Genomic DNA, 23,529 nt, shown 5'->3' on the forward strand with positions numbered 1-23,529 from the left:
AACTTATTACAGTACCTTCATAAAAACATAAAAGATGTACGTGCCAGCCATGAAGACACATATTTGATAATATGTAGCCATATTGGTTCCAGGACACACATAATAAATTTATAGATACAACACAAGGCTAGTTATGTTTCCTTTTCACAGATGTATCCCATCCCTGAGAATAGTGACGACAGGGTGCCTGGGTGGCTCAGTGGGTTAAATGTTGTCGGACTTGGGCTCAGGTCATGATCTCATGGCTGGTGTGTTCGAGGCTGGGGAGTTCAAGTGCCGCATCGGGCTCTGTGCTGACAACTCAGAGCCTGGAGCCTGCTTCGGATTCTGTGTCTCCCTCTCTCTCTCTCTGCCCCTCCCCCACTCACACTATCTCTCTCTGTCTCAAAAATAAATAAATATTAAAAAAAAAATAACAGTGACTGACACATGGCAGACATTCAGTAAACATTTTTTGCATGTATGAATGAATGAATACGTATAGCTTAAGTTACATGGCTTCATCTTGTTTTTTCTGTATTCCTTCCCATGAATATCTGCCATCTTGAAATTAAATAACTACTATTATTCTAATACATATTTTTACCTTCTGTTGTACATTCAGAATGCACTCAAACATTCTTCTGTTTTTATTGTGGTAATATGCATGACATAAAACGTACCATTTTAACCATTGTAAAGTACAATCCAGCAACATTTAGTAAATTCACAGTGTTGTGAAACCCTCATTACTATTTAGTTCCAGAACTCCTTCATTCCAAATGGAAACGCTGTCCTTAGTAAGCACTCCCTCCCTGTTCCCCACTCCTGCCAGCCCCAGGCATCCACTAATCTGCTTTCCCTCAGTGTGATCTGTCTATTCTGCACATTTCATAGAAATAGAAGCATATAACATGTGGCCTTTTGTGTCTGACTTGTCTCTTTTTAAATAAATGTTTTATTTTAGAATAATTTTAGATTTATAAAACAGTTACAAAGACGGTACAGAGTTCCCATATACCCTACATTCAGTTATAGATGTGTTTACACTCACGAATTTTCTGTATTTAATAGATTTTAATCCATTACAGACTTTATCTTTTATGGTGCTTGGACTGCCTCATCTTTGGCTGGTGGGAGCCCATTCAAGTGTGTCCTTTTTGACTGACATATTTATGGACCTAATGAAGAAAACCAGTGTTGGGGATAACACCCAGAGGCAGCTGTTGATTAGGAAGTATGTGTGGTTTGGGTGGGGAAGGACAGTTGAGGGCAGGAAGGATAAGACTTTAGAGTAGTAAGACAAAAATAAGATGCTAATTCGATTTGTAGGGAAAATGGCATTTTGTACAAGATGCTCTAGAGGTTTGAACTCTGCCAGCATGACTCCCACTGGGAGGAGATTGTGTCCTTATTAACAAATGCAGGCTGGCTTCATACCCTGGGGCCATGGGGAACCAGGGCCTGCTGGGATGCTCTGCCCATGGTCATTAAGCAGGCCCACTGCCAGCCTCTCTCAGAGCTCATCAGCCGCAGGCTCTGGGAATGATTAGAAAGTGCTGCGGGGCACTAGGATTCCTCTATTCAGTTGGCAAGTGCTGTTGCCGTTCCCTACGTGCATCCAGCAGCCAGGGAAGGTGTGGGGGAGATGGATAAACCTGAGATTGCCTCATGTGTGGAGGGGAAACAAGCCAGAGGACCAACACAGAAGAGGTGTCTGCCCAGGAACAGGCTTTGGGCTGCAATTGTGCAACTGCTTTCTACTTTGATTCTCACCATAGAAACTTGCACGTGTTCTGTGTGGCCAAAGATGGATGCTTTGCTTTGGGATAAGAGGGGGGAACGGCACCTTTCTTGTCCTCAAGGAACTTACAAGGAAGGTTAGCTGCAATGGCAGGCTGTCTATGAGTGGTTAATAGGACAGGACCAGAAATCCTGCTAGAGCTGGACTGTGCCATGGGAACATGCAGAATATTTATGGTAGGAGGCTGGAGATGGAAGTGGCATCTCATCACAACTCTTTGTCAGGTGGTGGTGTGCACCCATGCTGGGCTGGCTAGGAAGGAACCTCTAGGGTCCCCGTCTCTGCCCAGAACCACCAGTGATGACGTTAATGCAGACTCACTGTGGCAGAAGCCATGAGTTAGAGAGAGTGCTTAGATGTTTGTGTGCACAGAGCAAGGAGGTATAAAGGTCAGCAAAGGCTCTGGGACCTGACAGACTTCTTGTGTGACTGTGGGCGGCTCTCTAAGTCCTCACCATCAGAAGAAATGTCATCTTCTCTCTCCGGGTCATTGTGAGAAAACAATGAGAACATGCTTGAGCCTGTTCAGAGCAGGTGCTCAGTAGCAGTGGCTGACATGAGTAGAGGCTTACTAAACACACCCAAGAGTGATGATGAGAGTCACTGCCAGTTCCCTTCAAGGGAAATGTGTTGGGGTGGGATAGCCAAGGTCACCGTGAAAATAGAGATGCATGGCGAGTCTCAGCATACAGCTCAAGTCCCTGGGAGACCACAGGGGAAGAGGAGAAGGGCCTGCACTGAAGGCCAATGTGAGTTCCTAGTGCTGCAGGGCTCTTCTCTCCAGCTTCGGGTGTTTAGTGCTCCCACATATGTCTAGGAACTGTGGCTCTTATGCCACTGTTGACAATTGTCATGCCAAAAGGAAGGGGCATCCTTGGGTGGCCTTTCTTTGTCAGGCAGAAGCTCACTCAGCACCTGAGGCTGACCCATTAATGATCCAACAGAACTATCTTGTGAGGATGGCCTGGGCGGGAGGTGGGGTGAGCCAAGGCTTTGCCTTTAGGGTCCTTCCCAAATTTCTGGTGAAGCAGGACACAACCAGGTGAAGATAATTCATGTAAGATGAATTGTAATGTGATTAGGGCTTCTTAGAAGAGAGAGCTCTGAGCTGCCACAAGGACAGGTAGAATTTGTATAGAGGAAGCAGAGAGGAAAGGCATTCCAAGTGAGTGCCATGATAATGCATTAGAGTTGAATCAGGAGACCTGGTTCTAGTCTTAGTTCCACAACTCATTAGTTTTATGACCATGGTCAAGTCACTTAGTGTCTCTGAGCCTCAGTTTATTCATACAATGGACATGATGGCACCACCCTCATAGGGTTGTCATCAGGATTAAATGGGATTGCATTGATAAATCCTGGCACCCAGGTTTTATGTTAAGTCCATGGGAAAGAATGGGCATGGAGCAAACAGGTCTTCATTGAGCTTCCCCGGCATGGCCCAGAAGTGGGCTTCTGAAATTACATTTAAAAGTTTGTGTATTTGTTCTTTTCTTTTTTGCTGGAATAAATGTTTTATATATTTATCAGAATCTCAAGAGTCTGTAAATTGTGAAAGATAAAGGTACAGAGCTTTAGACTTTAAAAAGTGTATTTGCTCATTATCTCACTTGAGATCACACGAGCCCCATGTGATACGTTGAGAGTTATTATTATGTTTTATATTCAACAATTGAAATAACATTCCCAGAGACCTAGGACTGTTGGACTTCTGTGGGTAGCTTCTCCAGCGTCCTTCTCTTTTTCTCTTCCCAAGGGCTCCAGATTTCCAGTGGTGATCCACGTGTTTTCTGTGGTGTGGGAGGAAACTGCAGCCTAGGTAAGGCTGATCAGCACATTCTGTCTCAGTGACTGCTCTGGTTCATGCATGAACTTGTGACCCAAGAGTCTGGTCAGAATGAATTTCCCAGTGTGTCACCATGAATTCTTGGACACATTTTCAGTGTCTTTCCATAGACTGTGTTGTAGGCAAGGTGAGGCTTGAGATTGCCACAACCATTTTGCTTCCATAAGCAAACCTCAGGAATAAGTTTGACCCAGAAGAACCAGATAGGCAGAGAAGAGTAGCTATATTCCTGACCAAAGTGCCCCAATTAACTCTATATTTCTTCATACACGTGAATCATAAATTCCTCTTAGTAGGCCAATATGAATTTTCTATTATTTGAGACCAAAAATTTCCTAGTCAATTAGGTGTCTTGGTTAAGATCACACAACACACTGGTGACAGAACTGGGGTATGAACCCAATAGCCTTTGGTTCCCGTTAACATAACAACCCTTTGGTTCTCCCCTCCACCAGTTGGTCATGATCATTCCTGGGTTCGTTGACACTTCAGTCTGCCTCTTAGGTGTCAAATTCCTATGAATTCACTTCTTGATGGGCAAACAATGCTTTTAAAATCAGGTTCTTAGCTGGCTTCTCTTATAAATCCAAGGAATAACTCATGGAACTAGGATTTGGTGAACTGTTCTATCCCTTCTGGGAAATCTTGATCTCTCAAAGTCTAGATGGAAGGGATAAGCAGGGTTCCTGTTCTGCTCACACTCTGCTCTTTCCTCCTCTCATCAAATGCATATTGAGTGCCTCCTCTGGGCAGGGTCTGTGCTTATTATGGGCTGTATTAGTAATTGAAGCATATATGACCCTGCCTTGTGGTCCTTACAATCCAGTGGAAGACTTTCTGGCATTGGAGGTCATAAGGAGCAGGCTCATGGAGGCAGATGTAAAGGCAAGTGGGATGCATTCGGACCAGGGAGGTGTGGCCTCAAGGAATCTTCCATGGCTGGGTGGCGATGGGGCTCTGTGGGGGAGCCAAGGTCCATCTGCAGGTCTGGGAAACCCCTGCACTGTACCTGCTATATGTCCTGTGCTTTCTAGTGGAGTGATAGTGGCTGTGCCATGGAAAGGGCATTGGTGTAAGTGATTGGACCTTGGAAAGTACATTAAATGTTCAGAACCTTGGTTTTCCATATAATAAATGTATACCCTTACTTCATAGTGTCCTCGTGATTATTAAGACAACATAGATAAATATACGTTCTAGTAACGAGCACATAGTAGATATTCCATTTAAGTATTTAAGTATCGTTTTCTATGTCACCCTTGTAGCACCATGCCCCCTCATTCATAAAACAAGAATATCTTCCAAAAAACCTCTAGACTAAGCATTACTGGGAAAGAAAATCACTATTTTCTGTATCATCTCATCCCTAAATCACAAAGCTTAATCTCAAGGATTTATTTGCATGCTGTACGTCTTTAGGGATAATGTTATCATTTATTGCAGTTGGTGTGGAGAGAGCTGAGGGGAGGGCTAAAGAAGAATGAGCACTAAACCTGGCTCTGTGCTAACTGCTGTGTAACCTTGGGAAAGACACTTTACCACTTTGAGTCTCAGTTTCCTCTTCTGTAAAATAGAGATTATTTTTACTTATGGCTGAGAATATGGGTGTAGGTTTTACTAGAACCTTTGCCCTTTCCAGAAAGGCAGCCTCACTGTATCAGATGTTTGTTTGTTTCTTTGTGGCTTCTGTTTTCTTGGATGTAAATGCATTTTTTCCCCATAAGATCACTTTGGGATTGGTTAGGATCAAAGGAACATGAGAGAAAAGGGCTGGAGGGGCAGGTGGCCCAGGCCATGGAGGAACCTCAGTCTACTTGTTAGCTCTGGGGTGGGCCAGCTTGGCTTCTCAGACTTATGGGGGCTTCACCTGCCAGGTAAAATCATGACTTGTCCCATGACTGGCTGCTTTTCCAGGGCTGGTGGATGGCTGCAGCCTTGAGCAGAATATAATCCCTGAAGAAGCCAGTCAAGTCTGCATAACCCCCTGGGTGTGGCCTCACTGGATAATCAGACAGCTCAGTTTCCTGTACTCATAGGACAGTGCTGTTGTAGGACCAAAAGAGAGATGGATAGAAATGCATCTTAAAAATGCCAGGTGTCCTCTCTTTCAATCACTTGAGATTTGACAGCAGGTTGGAACCAGTGGGCTCCCATTTCCTCATATCAGCTTGGATCATAACTCTCTCTCCAGTGATAGGGAAGGGGAGTTAGAAATTGGAACTCAATAGATTGGACGTCATGTCATAAACAAAACAAAGTGAAAGTATATTTTCTTCTCATTCCATGGGACTGAGGTGAGGAATGATCTGATTCGTTTGGAGAATGTAGCATGCTCTGGGGTGTGCATGAGCTCCTTCTTCTCTCAGGACATGCTAGGTTGGAGCCATAGGTCATTTCAAAAGGTATTCTGAGTCGAGTGGAAGGTAACACATGAGTTGGGTGTCCCATTTCAAGGTCAAATTGTGTGCTTATCCTTCAAAGTCTTGGGAAATCTTTCAAATGCCTAAAATGTACAAAAACAGCAAAAGTTTAATATAGTTGCTTCCAAAGAGTGGTTAAGTGTCCAAGTGTGAGTTCTAGTCTTGTCATGTGGTGTGTGTGTGTGGAAGCTGTCTCTTTTTTGTTTTGTTTTGTTTTTGAATCTTGTTACCTCCAGAGGAGGATTTGCCCCACTTTCCTTCTTTGAGTATGGGTTACAGGGAGGAAACACAGACATGGACACACAGCAGTGGGTCTGTGTGACAAAAAAAGAAGAAAAGCAAAGAGCCAAGGAGAAGAAGAGAAGAGAAGAAGTGTCAGAACACAGAGAAAAAAATTCCAGAGGAAACTAACGAAAGAGGGAAAAGCTACATAGTGTCAGACTTTTAAGAAGATGAGCTATCCCCACTCCCATCAGGGTATCAGGGTGACTGAAGAAAGGCCAGCTTGTGCACAGCCAGGAGGCACATGGTAGGGCACTGAGTAGCAAGGGAGAGCTGGGCAGAAGGAGAGAAGGTGAGCACAATGGGAGAGAGCAAGAGGGAGGCAGACACAGAACAGGAACCCTCCGCCTCTAGCCACTGTGGGACAAGGGCAGGTGAATGAGGGCATGGGGCCAGGAGCAAAGGAAGAAATAAGAAAAGAAACACCCTCACTGTCACTGCTACCCAAAATGATGTTAAGTTTGTGTCCCAGGGGAGTTACAGGAGGGCACCGGGCTCTGGTCTTCTGAAGCCACTTCTCCAACTACATGCACTGGGGCTTTAAAGGGGCAAGTAGCATCTTTATCTGGGATTATAGCCACTTCTCAGAGGCTGGCCAGTTATGCTTACCTTCAGCACTAGTGGGTGGACAGTGAACGCTTGCTGTTCATTGGCACTGAGTCTTCTTGGCTGACAGGTGGTGGACTGTCCCTGGACAGGGGAGGGGGATGCCCAGGGCACCTAGATCCACCTGAATTCTCCTCTGGTCTTAGACCCTTCCCCAGGGCTTGGAGGATCTCCATGAAAGAGTCCCAGCTCTCTTATGTTTTGGAAAATGCTTTTAGTTATAGTCAAAACAAAACAATCTCTCATTATGTAACAAAACTTGCTGGGTCCCAGTTCTGGGGAGATGAACTTGCTCAGTGCCTGGTCTCTTTTCTGTGGCTCATGTTGAGGACCCCTCAGCACGTATACAGTCTTCTCTCTGAACTGACCCTGTGCCTTGAGGGATCAGGGTGGCTGCTGGTAATGTCTTCTTTACTTTATTGATCCGTTGGGCTCTGCCAACTCTAGGTAGAAAGGACCAGGTCACACGGTTCCCTTTAGTTCTTCAAAACATTGGAATTTATGACCTTTGGAATAGAGATTAACTTTCTATTAATCTTTTCTACAGTCCTCCAAGTTCACTTGGCTTCTTCTGAAAAAAAAAAAAATTCTTCTGAAGGCAGAAGAAGCACCCAAGATTTAATTACAGACTGAATATAATGGTCCTTAGTAGAAGACAGAAGGGGTTCTTAATAAGAGAAAAAAGTCCAGGGATCCTGATGCTGACAACATGTGTCTCTTCTCCCATGAAGACTCATGCCTAAGTGCCTCAAATTTTAATTCTTCAGATGCTGCAGATGAGTTTTTCCTGAGAAAGAGAGAGAGAGAGAGAGAGAGAGAGAGAGAGAGAAGGGAGGTACAAATGGCAGAGACAGATAAGTGCTCACTAATTCTTGGGAGACACTGCTGGACTGCATTTTCCCACCTCCACAGATATTAAGTATGGCCATGTGATTGGGTTCTAAGCAATGGAAGTCATGTCTATTGCCTCTAGATTCGGCATCCAAGACTCCCCCCGTATCCCTTCATGCCCTTTTCCCTTCTGGCAGGTGGAATGAAAGAGACCCTGAAGGTGCCTCCTTAGGCTGGGTTCCATGGAAACAGACTTTGAGAAGGAGATCCGCATGTAGGTTTATTGCATGGTGCTCTCGGGAACAACACGTGTGCAGGAGAGCATGACTGGACGGAGAGTTCATCTAAATTCAGTCCCAGCAAAGGCCTTAGCTGATCCCAAGGGCTGCTCCGAAGTTGGGCTGGTCCTTTAGAGATGCCCCCAACTGGGAAAAGGAGGCTGGGGCTTTGTATCCCAAGTCACTGGATGTGGGCTCTCTCCTGGGGGGAGGGGGATGCGGATAACCTCAGGTAAGGCAGCATCCTTTGCCTATACCTCAAGAGGATCTCAGCCGTGAGCCCCCCAAGAGAAAATGCTCCTCTGCACCTAGGCCCGGAGGTACCTGGAAAGTATACCTCAGCACTCACCACGGTGACATCGAAAGTCTGAGTTGAAGGTGGCAGAGCTCTGTTGTTCAGGGTCTGTGAGTGACTGTCTCTTTCCTTCCACGGAAGGTGGGATAGAGAATGAAGATGTGAGAGAAAGCATATACTATTCTGGTTTATGTTGAGATTTCCACTTTAACTTTCTAGATGTCCATTGAAAATATGTTTGCCAGAAAGAAAAGCAACTGCAATAAATATTCTGTAAAGCTAGTCAAGGAGGAGGCTGATGAAAGAACAGGAAACTTACAGTGTCTAGGGCTTGCCACCTTATGGCTTCTTCCCACCTGGCCAGGTTTGGGGACCCACACATGGACACCTCCTTTTACCTCCTGTTATTCACAAGCTAAATATTAGCCTGTGCTTGGCAGATGCAGCTCCTGAGTTTCTTCTGATGTTAGCCTCCATATTTTAAAATAATATGCCTGACCCTGTGGTTCCTTATTTAATTTATCTAGTATCTATTTATTCCCCACTATGGAAGATAAGCTTTTAGTACTCAAACATCAGGGCCTATATCACCTCCCTTCTCCCACCATTCAATCAGTTAAATGATAATTTTTGGTTAAATCAGTATTCAACGTTTACATTACCATGATCATGTACGTGTTGTTCATAGCTGATGTTACTTGCGTGCTATACATTCCATTTCTTGTGTAGTGTTTAACTTTTCTACTAGTTGATTATTGACTTTAAGAAACTGATTAGTTTTCTTCTACCTGTGAATAACTCTTCCCATATCTATGAGCTACCTAAAAGTCTCTCTCAATCGGGTCTGGCAATTAGGTGCTCTATTAGCTCTTGGCAGCTTCTCTGTTGGAACCCACCACCCTCAAATTTCCAGCTGGACAAGTTGCTTCAGGCCACCCACACAGCTGTTGCTCAGGGATTTCCATTCACTATCCTTGTCTGAGCTTTTCAAAGTCCTAAGAAAACATTTGAGATTTGGAAAAAAAATATTGGCTCCAAAAATAAAATCACAAATTAGAAATAAACAAACATTTAACTAAATTGCATAATATCATGTCAACTAGTCAATTGCAACTTAACCCAACTCAACATTCCTTGACATGGCTCTCCAACTCTGATCTGGTCTGCATACCTGGATGGATCCTAAGAAGTCCCTGAAGATACCCCCAGTGCAGTTCTCTAGTTTTTTTTTTTTTTTTTTTTTTTCACATGGGTGTAGCTTCTATGAGAAACATAATGATCTGGATATGTTTGGCACCTATTCAAACCTACCCTCACAGAGATGGTGAAATCAATGGGAATCCAAGACTTTTTAGAGTTATTATTATTTATTATTTATTTATTTTTTTTGCTGTTCTGATACCTGACTCCTTTACTTCATCTTCTCACCTGCCACTGTTATCAATCTTACTCTTTTGGTGTGATCCACAATATATTTTCTAAGATTTGAGTCCATTTCCTAGCTCTATCCTTAATCTCTCCACCTTGGATGAAGGATTCTAAAAATGATCCTTCTGAGTGGTAACTTTATGGACCAAAGTAGCCTCCATATTCTTCCTCCTCTTGTGCTTATCTCTCGCCAGCGCCCGGAGGAAGGCCAGATCAAGAAAACAATCTTTCCAGTTGTTGATTCTGACAACAGTATTATCACATAGTGTTCTGGACATCTTGCCTTTGCTCTCCAGATGCATTCTTTACCTTTCTTCACCATGCTTTCAGTGCTAAGTGGCTGACCTGAATGGATTGCATTATACAGTTTCTCTTACCCTCTGCTTCCAGTTGGAAATTGCCCAATGGGGGCTCTGTAGGTGAGTGAAAGTATGGGAGTTTCTGTCAGATCAACCTTTCAGCTAGTATTTCTGGTTCTGGAAGCTGCTCCTTCTTCTTGCCAGCTAGCCATGTAACTTTTTTCATCATGAAAACAAAGTCATAGGCACAAGCCTTTCTGTAGATGCTCATGTAGCAGCTCAACCTCAAGAAAGACAGAAATTCCACATTGTTTCTGTGACTTAATTTTCATTTCATGTCTCCATTTTGCCAGGAATGTACATATTTGATTTCAGTCAAATTGGTCTTCCTCCATTTTCCTTGGGTTTGGACTTACTTTGTTGTGTTATAAGTTTGGGAGTTAAAGGTCTCAGTGCTAAATTCTCATGGCAGCTCCTATTGATATGCCTTTCGTTCCATTTGGCCCTCAGTGGTCAGTCCACAGAGGCCACTGCTAAGTCATCCTTTGTGGTTTCCAGAATCATTTCAGACCTGCTTTGTTACTCTAAACAAACACATGACCTTTTTTCTCTTACTTATCTTGGGGCTATGCTTAGGAAAAGAGACAGATTATCTGCCTAACTCTTGATGATATAAATCCTAGCTAAGGGGTCTGTTATTTTCCACCCAGAGGAAGCAGGTTTCCTTTCATAGAGACTTCCAAAATGTCAATTCTTAACCCTTCCCCCTACAGTAGGAAATGTTTCCTCAGTTTGAGGAGTAAGGGGTAGAAAACCCTGTTCCATGTCCTCCTGGGTATTCCTAAATATATTGAATACAACCTGAACACTTTCTCTTCCCTTCAGAGCCTATAGATTTTTGAAATTCAAAATCCAGAAAGGGACTGGGTGTGCCAGGAAGGAATTTGGAGGGATTAAGAAAACCAAGAGCCATACGGAAAATAAATTACTTAAAAAAATTCTATCTTTCTCCCACTTTACCCTCAACTGTGTCCTCTTGGGCAACATGAAGGAGAAGTGCTGATAAATGGTGAGCAATAGTTGGCTTAATCCTCCACAGCAAAGAAGAAAAATTCAGGGTGGACATGTGGAAGGGAGGTTGGAGAGGGGCCCCTTGAGGAGATGGAGGGCTTGTCTTTTGGTGTTCAGGTATATTGAGGGGCAAAGAGGACTGGACACAGAAACATCCACCAGGAATGAAGTCCCAGGTCAGGATTGGTTAAGACTGAGAGCTGCTTAGAGAGGCTAGGATAGGTAGAGGCAGAGAACAGTGAGACCTGTACTTGAAAAAGTGAGAGGGAAGCCTGTTACCATTTTGAGGATTGAGCCCAAGTCCTTGAAAAGGGCAATAATATCAATCATAACGTTTATGGGGGTGCTCAGTCCTGCTCATTTAATCCTTACTATAGCCCATTGAGGTACTGTGTATAATTATTCCCACTATTTTTGATGAGGAAATTGAGAACAGAGAGATTTTTGTCCTAACCAGGATCACAGAGTTAATAAATGAAAGACTAGGACTTATTTGTAGTTCTACCTCCTTCTAACCCCGAGTCTCAACTACCCTGCCTTTGCAGGAGAAAAATGTGGTTGTTGAGTCAATGACAACTTCAAGAGTCAGATGATAACAATAGTAATAATAAATGATGGTAATTAAATATATTAAATACTCATATCATTAGAAATGTCTTATGTTCCAGGAACTCTCAGGACCTTCTACACATCCTTATTTCCCTCACACATTCAGAAACAAAGTCTGAGTCACTCAGGAGAGTGTCTTGCACAAAGCAGATTAAACAATCCCCACTGCTCTTACTGCCCTCAATTTGAGTTCAGTTAAATTACTGGTTCTTTAGTACTTACTCACTCTTGGTTCTACTAAGACACTACTCAAAAGTAACTCTGGAGTTGATCTTCAAAATAATTCTTTTGAGTTGGACATCATAAAAATGGAGGAGTAGCCAGCTCCAAGCCCTTGTCTCCCCACACAAAAACTGAAAAACAAGCAAAAATTGTCAGAACTAATGTTGTAAAAACTCTGGAAAAACAGTAAAAAACTTACATCAATCAAGTGGAATTCAAGAAAATATATGTCAACATTAGGTGACCACAAGCTAGGAAACAAAGACTTCAGTAACCACACACAACAAAGAAAACAGTCTATGAAAAAAATTGTTAAATCATTAAATAAATGACTATAGGCTTCAACAATCAAGAAAAATAAACACATTTTGAGGTAGAGAGAGAATCTCATTTCCAGAGTTACGATTTTATAATACTCAAATGTCCAGTTGTCAACAACAAAGTTACAAGGCCTACAAAGACATAGTAACAAAGGGCCCTACAAAGAAATAAAATGAGTAGAAAGAAACATTCCCTGAGGAAAACTTAGCATTGGACTTATTAGACAAAAACTTTAAAACAACAATCTTAAATATACTTAAAAAACAAAAGAAGAACATGGACAAAGAAAAAGGGCATTAAGAAATAAAGTATGAAAAATGATAATATCAATAAAGAGATAAGAATGATTAAAGAAACAATTTCTGGAGGTTAAAAGTACAACTGAAAAGAAAAATAAACTAAGGGGTTCAACAGTAGGAAAAAAGTATCTATGAACTTGAATATAGGAAATTTGCAATTATCAAGTCTAAGGAGCAGAAAGAAATATGACAGAACTTAAGTGATATATGCAACTCTATTAGGGGGACCAATATAGGTATTTTGAAAGTCCCAGAAGGAAAAGACATAGAGAAAGAAACAAAAAATAGTTGAAGAAGTAATGAGCAAAAATCTTCCCAAGTTTTATGAAAGACATAAAGCTACACATCCAAGAAGCTCAACAAACTCCAAATAGGATAAAAATAAGAAAGAGACCAACACTGAGACACATTGTAATAGAACTATTGAAAGTCAAAGAGACAATCATGAAAGCAGTGAGAGAGAAGTGACTCATTATACACAAGGATCTTCTATAAGACTAACAACCAATTTCTCATGAAAAATCATTGAAAACAAAAGGAGTGGGATGACATATTTAAGGTGCTGAAAGAAAACAACCTGTTATTTGAGAATTCTATATCCAACAAAACTGTCCTTGAAAAATGAGGGAGAAATTAAGATATTCCCAGAGAAACAACAACTGAAGAAGTTTGTTACCACTGGACCCACCCTACAGAAAATGCCAAAGGGAATCCTTCAGGTTGAAATGAAAGGACACTAAGACAGCATGGGTAACAAGAGAAAAAAAAAATAAATTGACCTTTGTAACAAAAATATTTGTGCATTGTGGGGAATAAGTTTAAGAATTCCCTGAGCTTGCACCAATGGGTTAACAAGGCTTAGGGCAGAAAGCCACCTCAGGTGAAAGCGCCCCCAGTGTAGAACAAAGCATAGAGCGGAAAGTTGCTTCCACAGGATGAAAGCGTTGGAGAACAGGTAGAGGCAGAACCATAGGGCGAAAACACCCCCAGCATAGAACAAAGCATAGAGCAGAAAGCCGCTTCCACAGGATGAAAACGTCTGAGAGCAGGTAGAAGCCGAAAGCCCTTGCAGCAGGGCAAACATGTCCAGAGTTAATTAGCAAGAAAAATATCTTGTTAATCCTGAAGTATCATTCTCTATTTGTCTTAGCCCCTAGAAAAGTTAAGATAAACAGACACGGTGTCTGGTGCCTGCAATAAACAGCCGTTTGCTCGGCACTGGGTCTTTGATTTGTCTTGACCCTAACCCCTAACACCTCATGCCTTTGAAACCCCCTTTCTCTCACACACATGAATCAATGATCACTGTTTTATTATCTCTTTCTGCACATCCATCACGTTTGAAAGCCTTCTGATCCTAATAAATATGGAGCAAGGACCCTTACTCAGGGCTCTTGTCTCCTCCCAGACATTAGCCTCTCTCATATTCAATTCTGCATCCATTCTCTCGCTGGACAAGACAGAACTCCAGACTCAAAGTCTGTGACAGTACATCAAGGGATATTTATCAAGAAAGTGAAGCAAAACCCCACAAAAATAGGAGAAAATATTTGCAAATCCTTTATCTGATAAAGGTCTGAACAACAAGACAAATGACTCTAGTTATTTGGAAGAGCAGTTGGGAAAATGGATAAAGGACTTAGACATTTCTTCAAAGAAGATATACACGTGGTCAATAAGTATATCTTATTATAGGAAAAGCTGCTCAACATCATTAGTCTCTAGGGGAATGCAAATCAAACCACAGAGAGGGACCACTTCATATCCATTAGGCTGACTATAATTTTTTTTAAAAAGGGAAAATAACAAATGTTGGTGAGGATATGGAAAAAACTGGAACCCTTATACACTGCTGGTGGGACTATAAGATGGTGCAGTCTCTGTGGAAAATAGTTTGGAAGTTCCCCAAAAAACTAAACATAGAATTACTCTATGACCCAATATTTCTGGTTCTAGATATATACCCCAAGAATTGAAAACAGGAACTCCTACAGTTTTTGTATGCCAGTGTTTATTACAGCATTATTCACAATAGCCAAAATGTAGAAACAATGCAAGTGCCCATCAAAAGATGAATGGATAAGTTAAATGTTGTATATACATATAGTGGAATAATTTTTAGCCATAAAAAGGAAGTTTTAATGCATGGTATAACACAGATGAATTTTGAAAACATTATGCTGAGTAAAATAAGCCAGACCAAAAAAAAAAAAAAAAAAAAAAAAAAGGACAGATACTGTATGATTCCATTTATGTGAAATATCTTGTAAAGGAAAATCCATAGAGACAGAAAGTAGATTAGAAGTTACCAGGGGCTGGAGGTAGGGGAAAATGGGAAATTAAGTTATTGCTTAATGGTCACAGAGTTTATGTTTGGGATGAGGAAAAAGGCTTGGAAATACATACTGCAGATGGTTGCACAACATTGTGAATGTAATTAATGCCTTTGAACTCTACACTTAAAAACAGTTAAAATGAAAATTTTTATGTTATGTATATCTTACTATGAGTTAAAAAATTAGAGAGTAAAAGAAAATTCTGTCATGAACACTATCAGTTGTTTTCTCAACATATATTCAGTCATTCTGATATATCCTTTGGTTGAGGAACCTAAGTTTCCTTGGTTTCTCTCAGTAACCAGCACCCAAAACTGGACCCAGGTAAGAGTGGCCCAATCATGATGGTCCCATCCTGATTGCTAGCGATTGGCTTAGGAAGCCAGGATTAAGCCAATCATACGTGGGATTCTTTGAGGACTGTTATTGGTCTAGTGGGGTTGCTCATGTAGCCTAAAATGGTTTAGTCAGACTAAAGAGAAAGAATATTCATCACATTATGAGAGGTTTACTTTCTCTCTTCTTTCCTCTTGATGAACACTGGAAGGAGTATACTTCCTAGCTAAGTACTTCATAAATGGAGACATGTATGTGGGGTGGGGTGAAAGTAGCTTTATGAAGGGTTAATGACCTTTTCCCTTCTATTCCTTATCTTACTATGAATATTCTAAAAAAACAATTGAGGCATTTATGTTTGGGATTTGTATTATATAGGTTCCACTGTATGTCCTAGTCTGTCCAAGTTGCAGGTGGTGGCTGGGGGTATTACTGAGGCTCCTGTCAGGGAGTCAGGGAGATCCTTGGAGATGGGATCTATTATTTCTCTGATGCTGTGGAAGGTGAGCCCCCTCCTATCTGGAGCTTTGGAGATTCTCTCTGACATAGCTGAAAGACAGAGACCCTGCAAATTAAGTCACAAACACTTTCAGACTTGGGGGAAATTGATCATTTACTATGACATTGCAGAGTAAAATATAGAGGGAGAAAGCAGAGAGATTCTGGCTCTATTCTGACAACATCATATTCTAAGTACCACAATATAGGCCTCATTTGAGCTCCATGCTGTGTGATTGATTCTATCTGACTAGTTCCCACTGGGTCCCTGCCATTGGAGACAGACTAGCAGGGGTCTGTCTGGGCATGCTTATCTGGATATTTGTTTCTTCTTTTGTTTTATCTTCTCAGTGGAGGAAATGGCAAGGGGGTTCACCTCTTCACTGTCTGTTCCAGTACTTCTTACTTCATTGATGTTACCAGTGAACAATGCAGCTGCCACTCACAGCCATCCCGCTGACATCACTCAGCTTCCCTGAGGAGAAGAGGTGCTATTGATAAATGATGTGGGGACCACTGGGTAGCCATGTGGAAAAAAAACACCCAAAACTAGAACCACAATTTCATTTTCTTTCTTTTTTCTTTTTTTGAACCACAATTTCACTCTACCTCAAAATAAATTCCAGGTGGGTGAGAGTTTTAAACAAAAAAGTAAAATAAAACCATGAAATTAAAAGAAGAAACTATGCTAATAAACTTGAACATCCTGAAAAAAAGGACCCATTTTAAAAAAGTTACAAAATATTATAATTGAAAGAAGAAGAGGTGGAAAGCTGTAACATTTCAATAGACACTAGATAAATAGACAGGATAGTTAAATAGTCCCTACCTCCAAAAAGACCCAAATCCAGATAATTTGTGAATTCCCATAAACTATCAATGAAGAGATGTTTCGTATCTTATTCCAGTTATCCCAGAAAGTAGAAAATAATATCAAGTTGCCAAGCTCATAGTTTAGCCACAGTTCCCAAACTGTATGAGAACAGAACAAAAAAAATGTAGATTTATTTCACCTTTTAGAATAGAGAGAAATCTTAACCAAATCCAACTTGAATTAACAAGTTCATTCAATATGCTCAAAGGTTTATCTCCAGAGTGTGGTGAAAATGGTCCAACGTTAAAAGAAAATCTCTCAATTTAATTATGTCAATATATGCAGACAAAAATTTCATAAAATTTAACACTTCATTATTATCTAATTTTTTAAATGTAAGGATGAATAATATACTTACAGAAAAGTATACAAATCACAAGTGGATAGCTCAATTAATGTTCATAAACTGAAACCATCCATGCAACCAGCACCCATAACCCTCAGTGTGACCCCTACACCCTGGACAAGGGCAACCACTGTCCTGACTTCAAATCGTCAAAGACATATTATCCAGTAAATGGTACTGAGACAACTCAGTAGCCATGTGAAAAACAACAACAACAACAACAACAACAACAAAGTTGGCTTCACAGATTAGTTTTGTCTGGTTGCCCAGTATGAAATCACAGTTTCTGTCCTCCTTTGTGTTGGACTTCTTTCCCAATTTGAGGGCTGTAAGTTCCATCCATATTGTTGAATTCAGTTGTAGTTTATTCATTCTTACTGATGTGTAGTATTTCATTATGTGAATATGAGGCATTTTATTTATCCAGTCAAATAATTTGATAAACATGTGGGTTGTGTTCACTTTGGGGTTATTAATAATAATGGTGCCATGAATATTTTCATACATGATTATTGTTAAATTTATGTATGTATTTCTTTTTTGATTTTTATTTATTTTGAAAGGGGGGGGGCAGAGGATCTTAAGCAGCCTCTGTGCTGATAGCAGACAGCCCGTCGTGGGGCTGGAACTCATGAACTTCAAGATCATGACTTGAACCAAAGTTGGATGCTTAACTGACTAAGCCACACAGATGCCCCCTTATGTATGTATTCCTTCTGTATGTACCTTGGAGTGGGATTGCAATCATAGGAAATGTATATATTCAACTTGGCTAAACAGTTTTCTAAGGTGATTGTCTTAGGTTGGAAGTAAGGTAAAGGTCGGAAGCAGACCCTGGGATGAGTATTTATGTATGTATGATTTATTAAGGATGTGCTCTCAGGAGAAATGAGGAAAGTAGTGGAGTAGGTAGGACAGAAAAGGGGAAGAGCCCAAGCAAGGGCATGATTTAAAGCAAAGTTCTGTGGAACAGAGTGTCACTGACTCCACAAAAGACCTTGTGAGTATAAAATATGCCTCTGAGTTGTCCCAACCTGAGGCAGGTTTGCTGGACTTTCACACTCCTGTACCATTTGTTGGCCTAATGGCTGCCATGGGAGCATTTCTGGCTCTCTGTCCATGTGAGCTAAGTGATCTCAGTAACATAAGACCCATCCGCTTACAAAGAGTTGCAGGTGTGGGCAATTGGGGGCAAAACAGTGAAGCTTGGAAAGCACAGACAAGGGATGGAGGGGATCTGGGAGGAGCACTGACAGTGTCTGATACATGTTTGTACCAATCTACACTCCCAGCATCAGCCAACCACAGTCTACGCTCCCGGCATCAGCCAGCCACATCCTTGTCAATACTTGCTGTGCCTTGTTGTGTTGTTCAATTTAGCCATTCTGGAAAGTCAGCAACAATTTAACAATGGAAAATGTTTTAGAAAAGAAGACTTACAAAGAGATTTCCTTAACTTGATAGAGTTTACAAACCAAAACCAACAGCAAACATCAAAATTTGCTTAAAGCAAAAATTTTAGATACATTCTCTTTAGAATCAAGAAGAAATTATGGATGCCCTCTCTTGATGCCAGATTTTACACAGTATTAAAGTTCTCAAAAATACTATCCAAGTGGAAAAAGAACAAAAGTTATAAGAGCTGGAAGGAGAGGGTAAAACTCTCTGTGTAGATAATTTTCTACATAGGAAACACAACACCGTCAACAGAGAAAAATTAAATCTATTTTGAGTAGTCATTGGGGTTTCTAGATACAAGGTCAATTTACAAAAATCAATAGAATTTACCTTCAACATCAATAACCATAAAATATACAATATAAAATAATATATTCAAAATATTATAAAGACTATAAATTATGTAGAAATTGACAGAAATTACACAAAATATTAATGGAGAAAAATGTAAAAGTTAATTAAAAGACATAAAACATCTGAATAAATATCATGATTGAATCACTTCATGAAGGTGTTACTATCCTATTATTCTGTTAATTTAATACAATTCCAACAAAAAAATCTAGCTTGATATTCTGAGGACTTCAACAGAATTATTCTTAAATTTATAGAGAAGAATGAATATTCAAAAATGTTTAAGAGGATTTTGGGGAAAAAAGCAAGGAGGGGGATTTATCCTACTATTTATGAAGAGGTAGCAACATTATTATAATCACATATCACATAATCATTGGCATACAAACAGGCAAATAGACCTGGGACAGAGTAGAGATGGTTCAGCAACAAATCCATGCATATAAGATATGTGATGAAAGATACACATAAATCAACAGGCAGATAGTATTGGGAAAACTGGGTACCTACCTTGACCCATATATGGTAGGGCAATTCAGATGTGGTAAAGGCCTAAATATGAAAAGTAAAACTATAAAACTAATGGAAGAAATAAGTGTGGGAGAATAAGTATGACAAATGGGGTCATACCTCTCAAAAAAGAGCAGATTGTTCTCAGAAAGGGAAATACAAATGCCTCTTAAACACAGAAAGATACTTTTTTTTTTTTAATTTTTTTTTCAACGTTTATTTATTTTTGGGACAGAGAGAGACAGAGCATGAATGGGGGAGGAGCAGAGAGAGAGGGAGACACAGAATCGGAAACAGGCTCCAGGCTCTGAGCCATCAGCCCAGAGACTGATGCGGGGCTCGAACTCACGGACCGCGAGATCGTGACCTGGCTGAAGTCGGACGCTTAACCGACTGCGCCACCCAGGTGCCCCAGAAAGATACTTCTTTTAAAGGTATTTGTTTACTTTATGTTTTATTATTATTTTTTAAGAATTTTGAGTAGGCTCCACACCCAACGTGGGGCTTGAACTCATGACCCTGAGTCACACGCTCTACCAACTGAGCCAGCCAGGCGCCTCCGGAAAAAGACTTTCAACTTCACTCAAGTTAAGAGAAGATTAAATTAAAACTATAATGAATACATTTTGTTTTCACTTATTGGATTGGTAAAGATGCCAAAGTTCGATAAGCATTAAGCCACAGACAGTGGAATCCACCTAGCTGGCATTAGCAGAAATGGTTTTTGAGAAGGGGTTTGGGTGCTTACAAAATAGTTAAGACTCTAAGTCATGTCCTAGGAAAACTTCCCATGTCCAGGGTCACTCCGTCAAGATGGAAAAGGCTGTGGCTGCTGCTGCAGAATGCTGTGGGGGCCCACCACCCCACTGTTGCAAACATTGTTCAATTGGGAGACCACTCAGTGAACTAAGAATGTGCCATTGCATAGTGTTGACTGGTGCAGCCACTCTGGAAAACAGTATGGAAGTTCCTCAAAAAGTTAGAAATAGAACTGCCCTATGACCCAGCAATCACGCTACTGGGTATTCACCCGAAGAATACAAAGACACTGATTCAAAGAGATACATGTGCCCCTATGTTTATTGTATCATTAAAACAATAGCCAGCCTATGGAAGGAGATCAAGTGTCCATTGGTGGATGAATGGAAAAGGAAGAGGTTTTACACACACACACACACACACACACACACACACACACACACTGGAATATTAGCCACAAAACGGAACGAAATCTTGCCATTGGCAGCAACACAGATAGACCTACAGGGTATTATACTAAGTGAAATAGCTCAGACAGAGAAAGACAAATACTGTAAGATTTCATGGTATGTGATTTCATGGTGGAATATAAAAAACAAAGCAAACAAAACCAAACAGAGACAGACTCATAGATACAGAGAACAGCCTAGTGGTTGCCAGAAGGTGAAATAGAAGGGCATTGAAAGGGACAAACTTCCGGTTATAAAATCAATGACACAAGGATGCAATGTGTAACACAGGCAATATAGTTCACAAAACTAACACTTTTGCGTGGTGACTAACTGTAGCTGGGTTTATTGTGGCCACCACTTTGTAATGTATATAAATTTTGAATCACAATGCTGTACCCTTGAAACTAATATAATATGGCATGTTAACTACATTTCGATAGAAAAGAAAGAAGCTACCACTACAGCTGCTGGCTCTAATACCCCAGCCAAATGGGCGCCTCATGTTTTCCCTCTCTGCTCACAGGCTTCAGGTTCAAACCAGTTTGTGGTAGTACATCTGACTGGTGGAACTTGGCCATGTCTGGAGCCCTAGATGCTAAGGTATCTGGAGGGTGGCATTTTTAGCTCCCCATCCTTGGCATACTGGGGGTCAGGAATAGAGGGTGAAAAGCCAGTGAATGGATCCACCACTGGCTCTCTCAAGCATCTCCGGGGGAGTCTGCCCTCGCTAGTCTGCAAGGAACCAGTGGGCTTGGGTACTTGAAGGGCCTAATGTGTTTCTTCTGATCACTCTGTCACAAACGCAGAGCTTTACTCTTCTTTGAACATAACTTTGTTTGCAGATATCTGTCCAAATGCATTTCTCTTTGCTAGTGACTTTGCTCCTGAGCCTGGAGAGATACAGAGGGGTTTGAATTGTAGCATTGCAGAAACAGCCAAGGTGATCCCTTTGCACGGAAGCACACGCCTATGTCTCCTGCCCTTGGGTTCTAGTTCAGCTTCTGCTGTATGTCCCCAAGGCAAGAGATAAATTTTCCCTTCTGGGTCTCAGTGAGATGGGAGGCTGGGACCAGTGTTTCCCCTGCATGGGAAAGACACTCAGACTTGTGGTGAATGGACTCCAGGAAATGTATTAAGTGAAAGTAAAAGCAGGATTACTCTGGTCGAATTGAGGGGAACCTGGTGTATGGAGGGGAGCCCTGGCTTCCCAGTCCTCTGGCTCCTGGCTTTGGCAGTGGGCTTGAAGAAGCTCTGCAGAGGATAGTTTGAAAGCCAAGTGACTGGCCGCTTTCCAAGGTGACTTTCAGGCCTAAGGTATTGTTTCTTTTTCTTTTCTTTTTTTTTTTAACGTTTATTTATTTTTGAGACAGAGAGAGACAGAGCATGAACGGGGGAGGGTCAGAGAGAGGGAGACACAGAATCCGAAACAGGCTCCGAGCTGTCAGCACAGAGCCCGACGCGCCCAACGCGGGGCTCAAACTCACCGACCGCGAGATCATGACCTGAGTCGAAGTCGGCTGCTCAACCCACTGAGCCACTCAGGCGCCCGCCTAATGTATTGTTTCTACGTCTTTTGCAGCTAAGATTCCTGAGGCTGATTCCACCAGAGAAAGCAGCAGAAAACAACCAGCAAGCAATCAACACTCCAAATAGCACCCAGTTCCACGTATGCGGCAGACCTTCAGATACAGAAACCATTATTTTGTTTTATTTTTGTACATTGAACTAAATCAGGCTGTTGGAGATGTGTACCCTTCGTCACTACTGGAGGTCCCTGTTTTTGTCTAGGAACTCCTATGAGCAACTCAGCCTTGCTGCAGCCGAAGAACCTCCCTCTTCTGAGCTACCTCCACCATGCACACTGTTTCTTGCCTCCACCATCCAGGGCATACCAAGCACGAGCCTCACAGTCAGTGCCCAGTGCACACTGGCCTGAGAAGCTGCATTTCTCAGAGGTTTGACCCTCTGGGGATCCTGCAGTCAAGTGGTATGTGAGTCTCTGCTCTTTCAGAAGCTCCCAAATTCTTTGGGGAAATCTAACCCATCCCCTCCCCTCAATCACCCACCTCCTTCCCTTCTGCCTCTCTCTGTACCCCCCCCCCCCCACTTGCTTAACCACCTGGTCTATTGGGCCTAGATTTCTTTCTTTGTTGTTGTTGTTTTTAATGTTTCTTTATTTTGAGAGAGAGAGCACGAGCGGGGTGGGGGGCAAAAAGAGGGAGAGAGAGAATCCCAAGCAGGCTCCGCACTGTCAGCACAGATCCCAATGCAGGGCTCAAACTCATGAACAGTGAGATCATGACCTGCCAAGATCAAGAGTTGGATGCTTAACTGACTGAGCCATCGAGGTGCCCCCTGGGTTTCTTAAATAAGGCAGGATACAGATTTATCAGGGTGTCTAGAAACTTCACTTTTGGACCTCAAATACATAAATCTTTCATGACCCTGACAGGGAGAGACCCCAGACCTTGGAGCATCAGAATTTGTCCTGTGTAAGAGAAGGGGGTGGGGTGCAGTGAGGTCCAGGATTCACACTTTCATTCTTCAAAATACCTCATGAGAGAAAATTGGACTAAAGTATAGGGCTACATGTGCTTAAAAATATTTGTAACATAAAGCAAGGTTTAAAGAATAAAAGAAAAATCTCCCATAATTTCACCACCTGGAAATAATCTACTTGGTAACATTTTAGTGAGTTTCCTTTCCATTTTTTTTCTAAGCATATATTTCTATCATTAAGATTATATTTTATATGCACTTTTGTGAATTTTTCTCTGTATTTAAAAAATATTATATGCATTTTTACAAGTTAAACTTCTTTTACCATGTAACAAATGCTCATTGGGTTCTTACAGTGCAGGCTCTGGGGGGTTCAGAGGAGAACAGTAGGTCCCATGTCCTTATAGTGGCTTACAGTCCTGAATCCAGGGGAAACAACCGGGGGGGGGGGGACCACCCCACAGGTGGGGGAGGCTTCTCCCAAGTCATTGCCTCCTCTGAAGGGAATGCAAAATTG

At 41.6% G+C, this 23,529-nt stretch overlaps 1 long non-coding RNA gene across 2 annotated transcripts; it reads left to right on the plus strand.

Annotated features, from left to right (window-relative positions):
• Nucleotides 1-2,202: 2,202 nt before the first annotated feature.
• Nucleotides 2,203-22,600, plus strand: LOC121030216 (uncharacterized). 2 transcript variants are annotated; one of them, XR_005790115.1, is made up of 4 exons: nt 2,203-2,532; nt 3,540-3,602; nt 16,112-16,248; nt 22,093-22,600. It is a non-coding gene; the product is annotated as an uncharacterized LOC121030216 (long non-coding RNA). The 2 variants fall into 2 exon arrangements; XR_005790116.1 differs by lacking the exon at nt 22,093-22,600 and having other exon boundaries at nt 16,112-16,326.
• The last annotated feature ends 929 nt before the right edge of the window (nt 22,601-23,529 follow it).

Source organism: Herpailurus yagouaroundi, unplaced genomic scaffold (assembly GCF_014898765.1).
Source record: "Herpailurus yagouaroundi ecotype Mexico unplaced genomic scaffold, PumYag 140, whole genome shotgun sequence".
In the NCBI taxonomy this organism is placed as follows: domain Eukaryota; kingdom Metazoa; phylum Chordata; class Mammalia; order Carnivora; family Felidae; genus Herpailurus; species Herpailurus yagouaroundi.